This window comes from Eublepharis macularius, chromosome 1 (assembly GCF_028583425.1).
Source record: "Eublepharis macularius isolate TG4126 chromosome 1, MPM_Emac_v1.0, whole genome shotgun sequence".
Classification (NCBI taxonomy): Eukaryota; Metazoa; Chordata; class Lepidosauria; order Squamata; family Eublepharidae; genus Eublepharis; species Eublepharis macularius.
The window spans coordinates 90480743-90487621 of record NC_072790.1 but is presented as its reverse complement, the minus strand read 5'-3'; positions in this window follow the sequence as shown (position 1 = coordinate 90487621).

Here is a 6879-nt window from a genome sequence, read left to right as displayed (position 1 = left end):
TGGGATCTTTGCACTTAACTGTTGAAGTTATTTTTATAAAGTGTGTTTGGATACTGACTATTAACAAAACACTTCTGTGAGAAGTAATGTGTTCTGGCCTTTTCATACTTCCCTTTATTCTGTTGATTCCTGTGATCTTGTTCCATACCCTGGCTAACATAATTAGCTGGAAGATACCTTGTCCTTCTGGTATTTGAAATTACTTTTGTTCCCTTCAGGCTTTAAATTTTATTTGTAATATGAACTAGCTGGGTAGGAATAAAAACAAATGCAAACTGACAATGTTGTCTAGTTCATTTATTGTGTAATTTAAAATAATAAAGATGAGTCCTCATACCGCAAAGCAGGTGCTGTTTAATTAGAAGTGGATCAAACTGTGGTTCATGGCGGACAATACATCCAACTGATGGTAGTTTGTATAGGCTTTGTGTAGCTTATGAGTTGGATCCAGCAACCAGTCAGTGGAAGATGCTAACAGTTGCAGAGCTCCCCCATTTTCCTGTCACCCCCTGCCCCCTAAGCAGCCATTTCTAACCTTGGGAGACATTGTTCCTGGGGTCACAGGAGCCATGTCAGGAGGTTGCAGTAGGGAAGGGGAAATTTCCTCCTGCTTCTGTTAACTGGCCTTCTATGACCAAGTCAACTCTTGCCTGCGAGAGGGGATCTTTTTCTAGTTTGCCCTGGGAGAATACCTCCGAGTAGAAAAAAGGGAATCAAACAGCTAATTCATAAAAATTTATTCAAACCAAGTCTCTTCAAAAAGTATAATACAGAGCTCTAAGAAACCAGACTGTAACATATGGAAAAATGTGTACATAGAGTAAAAACCTAGAACTCCGTTTTATTTTTATTAGTAAAAGACTAGCAGAAGCAAATGTAGCAATACTTGAAATGTATACTGTCATAGCATAGCAGGGTGTCTAACCTATCCAAAAGGTCTGTGTTGGGGAGAGGAAGAGTTTCACCTTTGCCTTCTGGACAGCGTACCTGCAAAATAGAGGTGAGGTGGAGAGGAAGAATGATTTCCTCTCTAATCTAACCATCATCTGGTCTCACGTCTTCTTTTATACTCTTGGACATATCTGCCCACCTCTCTCAACCAGTCAGATCCCTCAGATTCTATCTTTGGCAGGAAAGTCCCATAACTAAAATTTTGCAAAACAACTGTGACTTTTTCTGGACTTTCCCTGTTTGGGATTTGGCTTGCCCTTGTGGCCATTTTGTTTCCCTTTGTCAAGGCCATTTATCTTCTTTGGGTCACTTTGACCTATCACGGAATTTGCTATTAGTGCCCAAATTGGAATAACTCATCTTAAATTTAAACTCTGTGGGTTAATTTGACCTGTTCCTCAAGCTAACTATGCTCTTTTAAAAAATTTTTTTATTGTACTGATGTATGCATTAATATTATCTCCACATACAATCTATACTTCATGTACATATACATATAGAATAAGTTTAACTATCCATGCATCCAATACAAGCTTGATTTCCCCCTTTTCTCCACCCCCCCAAGAGGAACGACCATAAGAATCATCTGCTTTATATCTTTAACCATGAGCACACTCTTTGGAGTTTCGTTAATATAATTTGGTTGGTCGCTCCTCCTCTTACCCATCTTATGTATCTAGACTATTTCTTCCTTATCGTTAACATCTTATTTTCCCATGTTTTATCCTGTTTTAATATCGATAAAATGTCTGATTGGATCCATTCATATAGATACCAATTCCGTCTTTCCAAAGTCCATTTAGAGGCATCTTTCCATCCATATGCTATTACAGCATGGGCAGCTATAATCATGGCTTTTAACAAGTGCTGTCTACTTTCCTGTACTTTATTATTCCCCCAGATGCCCATAAATAGGATCTCCCTATTTAAATTTATCTCAACATCGCAAAGCTCCTTCACCTTTCCCAATATCATTTGCCAGAAGACTGTCACTTTAGAGTATTCCCACCATAAATGAGCATAATAGCCTTTTATTCTATTACAATGCCAACAATCGATTTCATTCCCTTGATCATATAGGATAATTGTGAAGGAGTCCTATACCATTTCAATATTACTTTCATCTCCAATTCTTTAAATTTTTCCATTATTACCCTTATATCTTTACATTTTTCCATTATTACCCTTATATCTTTCATTAATGTATCTATCTTCTGATCTATTAATTTTAGCTCTTTCTCCCATTTAGATTTTATCAACCTGATCATATATTCTCTATTCTTATTCATAAAATTATATAATTTCCTTGCTATACCCTTCTTATTGACATCCTTTATACTATATAATTTTTCAAATGGGTTGTCCTCTGTATTTACTATTTCGCTATATCTCCTATGTTTCATACAGTTTATATAGACCCATAATCTTTAAACAAGGTTGGTTTCCCACTTGCTCCAATACTTCCTGCATTGGAATCAGATTTCCTTGTAAATCATAAAAATCTTCCATTCTGTATAAACCCTTCTGCTTTAATTCCTCCCAAAAATCCGTTCCAAAATTTTTAAATGCTTCATTTAAAAATTCAATAGGATTCCATTTTGAAGGTGCTGGCAACCAGGTAGCTTTTTTCTTATTCCAAATTTTTAATGCTGTCTGTTGTAGGCCCATTTCTTTTTTCACCTTTGTTGTAAATACTCCAAACTTGCCTACTTTGTTTACATTATCTGCCCATCTCACCCATTTATCCAAACTTTTACCATCAATTTCCAATATCATCCTCAATTGGAAAGCTTCGTAATATCTTTTCAGTTGTGGAATGTCCCACCCTAGATCTTCCTTAGGTGAGTAAATCACTTTTCTTGGTAGTCTGGTTTCCTTACAACCAAATACCCACTTTTTAATTGTTTGGTCCCACATAATTAATTGTTTCCTAGATATCTCTTTCAGGAGTACCTGAAATAAATATAACATCTGGGATATTATAAACATTTTAACTGCCCTTATCTTTCCCAATATACTTACATGTCTTTTCTCCCATTGTTTTAATCTTTTTACTATTTTTTTCCATGTTAATTTGAAATGTACCACTACCATATTTTTAATATTTTTTGTAATTATCACTCCCAAGTATTTCAGCCTTTTTGCTCCTACTTTCATGCCTGTTAATTTGCCTATTTCCTTTTGGTCGACCCTGCTAAGCATTAATTCAGACTTTTAAATAGTTACTCCTAATCCTGAGTATGATTTGAAATCTTCTAAATCATAATAAGCTATGCTCTGTTGCGTATCAGTTTTGCAATATCCTGAACATCAGTTCCTACTTAAGTGTAACTGTGTAAATATCACCCTATCATAACCCCATTTGCCTATATAACTCCTATCTTGGTAACTATAGGTAGCTATGAATGTACCTTTATAACTATGAATATACCTTTATATGAATGTATGTATATCAAGATAAAATTTTACACATATATGTCTATTTATGTAAATGCCTGATTATGCTTGTATCGTATTAGTGGACATGATTTTATAGGTAACTGACTCCCTTAAACAAAGATTAGCAATCTGGAAAAGGAACTGATCTCTCAGTGCTCAGATTAAGAGCCTTTCTTTGTTTAAAGAGAGAACTTCAAACCTTTTCTGTCAGGAAAAGAGATTCCTTGTGATTTCAGGGCTTTCCTAACATTAATTCTTTTCTTGTGTATGATCTGGAGAGATAGAAAGGACTACAGCTGTCGCTGATGGGAAGGATTGCAACTATTAAAATGAATATATTGCCACGTATATTATTTCTTTACCAAACCATCCCTATAAGTATTAAGTCATTCTCTGAGGAACTAAACAAGATTATAATTAAATTTATCTGGCAAGGAAAGAAACCAAGAATTAAATTGAAAACGCTTCAAGGTCTGAAAGAGAATGTGGGCCCTGCCTTACCTGACTGGAAAACTCATCACCAAGTGTGTTGTTTAGTTTGGATGAGAGACTGGATTTTATTGGAAAATGCGAGACTTTTAGCTCTCAAAGGTTATACTACTAGGATGGCATGCATTTATGTGGTATGGAAAAGCAACTGGACATAAATATTTTAAAAATCACTTGATAAGAAAATCTCTCATAACAATATGGGAAAAAGTCGTACCACAAATATATTGGAAAATACCACAATGGGTCTCCCCAGTAGAAGTATACAACTTTGATAAGTATGAATCTTAGAATATTGCAGAGAGTGGGCAAAGCAAACTCTCAAGGCTGTTCCCATTTTCTCTCAACTCAGTCCTTGCAGCCACTACTTTGGGGTCTTCCAATAAATCTCTATTAGAATAGAACACTGTTTCTCAAATAAGGGCCTGTTAGGATAAAGTTATGAACCTTTGTCCAGCATTTGAACTGCTAAAGTTATTCCCAGGCTGCCCGCCAAAATATTCAAGCTACTTCACATTTCAATTGTAGCCAGAACTCTGTCCGGTCGCAGCTAAATCAGCCAGGACCCTCTTTAACATGTCAGAACAACTTTTCTGATTACATCTTCTCTCAGTAAAATCCGCCAAATGCTTAGCATAGCTCGCTGTCTTCTCTCAGTAATATCTGCCAGATGTTTGGTGCAGCCCACTGCTCATTGTGCAGTGTCACACATACAAAGGTCAGCTGTGTAAAAGCAGCTCTGTAAAGCAGCATTTTAAAAAATATATCAGAACCTATAGATTTGATTCGTTAGGCCTCGTTCATTAGGTCTAACAGACTCCCCCTTTTCATACATGCCAAGGCCTAGGTCAAGGCCATGTATGACGTTCCACAGACCAACTCAAAGTTGTGTTATCTAGGACACAATGGGTTTGAGACTGATGACCCCTGAACTAAAGCGCCAACTTTGTTCAAATCTCTCGAAGCTGCTTCAATTTTCTATTAATCCAGATAACTACTTCTACAAGAAAAAGAAACAACATTTGAAAGAGGAGCAAAACAACTATCGGAGGTGTTACCAATCTTAAAAGACCTGCTGCTGATGGACTGAGATTCTTGAAAAATATTGAGGACCACAGTGAAGCTCCTCCCAAGTTTCTATACCCTCAATATGCAAAATTTGTTGGTTATCATGCTGTACATGTAATGCTAATTTTTTCCTGTTTGTTTTACATGTTGTAGCTGCCTTTGTAAGTCTAGATGCTGTACCAATTTCCTTAACATTTCCATATTTATTCCTAAAGTTACTGGTTGAACCTCTGTATACAAATGAGGACTTTGCTGCATCAAGACGGCAGTCCACTGAGGGACATGATACTCAAAGTCACACCATGTTACCTGGCAAAAACACCCATTAACCCATGTAGGTACATAAAATAATTTGAATTCAAACACATAAATTAGTGAACAATGCATTCTTATACAGACACACCCTTTTCCTGCATAAACTACTGAGCTTCCCCGTTCAGACAAAACTTTGAATGAACATTTCTAAGTGCCATTATCTTTTCCGTGAAAACATTCATCTCGTTGTTGGAAATTGTAGTCCTCACAAACAAAACCCAGGTTAGCATATTGCACACAACCTTCCATGTTAAGAGTTTCCCATTTATCATGTTTCTGGTATGCCCAGGAGTGATGGTCTGTAGCATACATAACCAGACCTTCAGACAGTTGTATCCCTAATGGTATTATAGGGTATACATTGTAATGTTCAGTTCAATACACCGTGAGAACAAATGCCGTCACTTTAGACTGAAGTATGAGAAATTCACCAACTTCCACCAATCAACTAAATCCTTTTCCTCTTGGGTCACATTATTCCAAATATTTAATTTCCATAGGTAAACTCCCCAACAGCCCCTCTCGAATAATTCGCATCACTATCTGTTGACTCAAGTCCTGGGCTTGCATGCATGCTAAAGCTAGTGCACTACTAGCTTGCAGAGGGGCCATGCCCTCTACCAGAGTTTCTTCATCCCCATGTTCCACTTTCTGCCAAAAGAGCAGAATACTGGCTATCATCTTTTGCCCAGTTCCCAATTGGGCTAATCCTGAAGTTACTGGAGTTCCCATTTTCTGAATGTCTGCAGTGGTGTAGCTGATTTTATTAGTTAATACCTCTATACTCATTGAATCCCGGACTCCGGTGGCCAGACCTGATGCCCCTAATATGGTATCCAACCCTCTAGCAAAGCAATTCCTTGCCAATTGAGCTGCATACCATAGGTCCACCCAACTTTTCCATCCTTCATGCCTAGTAGTAACATATGGAGCACATTCTGGTACAGCCTGTAACATGTTCAATCCTGTTAGGTCCAATCTGACTTCCTTCAGAGAGCAGATTGGAGCCAACATTGCTTGTACCTTATGATCCCTTTTCAGCACATGAGGTCAAATTAAAGGATGCTTTAGTGGTTTTAACAAGTCATTTTCCCCTGCCAGGACTTCAAAGTGAAGCATTTTTCCTCGTTGCTGCAATTGATAAACGCCAGCTTCTGCAGGAACTGATTGAAACTGTTAATGACACTGGTACCGGAAAATGATAACTGGCTGTTGATCATACTGACTGCCATCCAGTTCCACTACCTGTTCAGGTGGACCCCATTCTCACAATTGACTTGTTTCCACCATCCATTTCTTTTGTTGGCAGGCCCCAGTAACAACAAATACTGCACCAGACGGGGTCAGTAGACTACTGTTGAGGCCATTCATCAGCCATCTGGGATCCATTTAACCCAGTAAGAGTGAAAATTGGAATATAGCCTGCAACCACAAATGCAAAACCATTAACCTTTAAAACAGCACAATTCGTCTCATTTTTAAAAGTGGCGTATTTTCCAAATCTTTCTTTTATAATCACCCCTTTATAGCGATATTGCATGGAACAGTCTGCCAACATATGTGCATCCTCTGATTCAGCCACATTCCACATGCAGACACTAGGTATACCTGGGCATA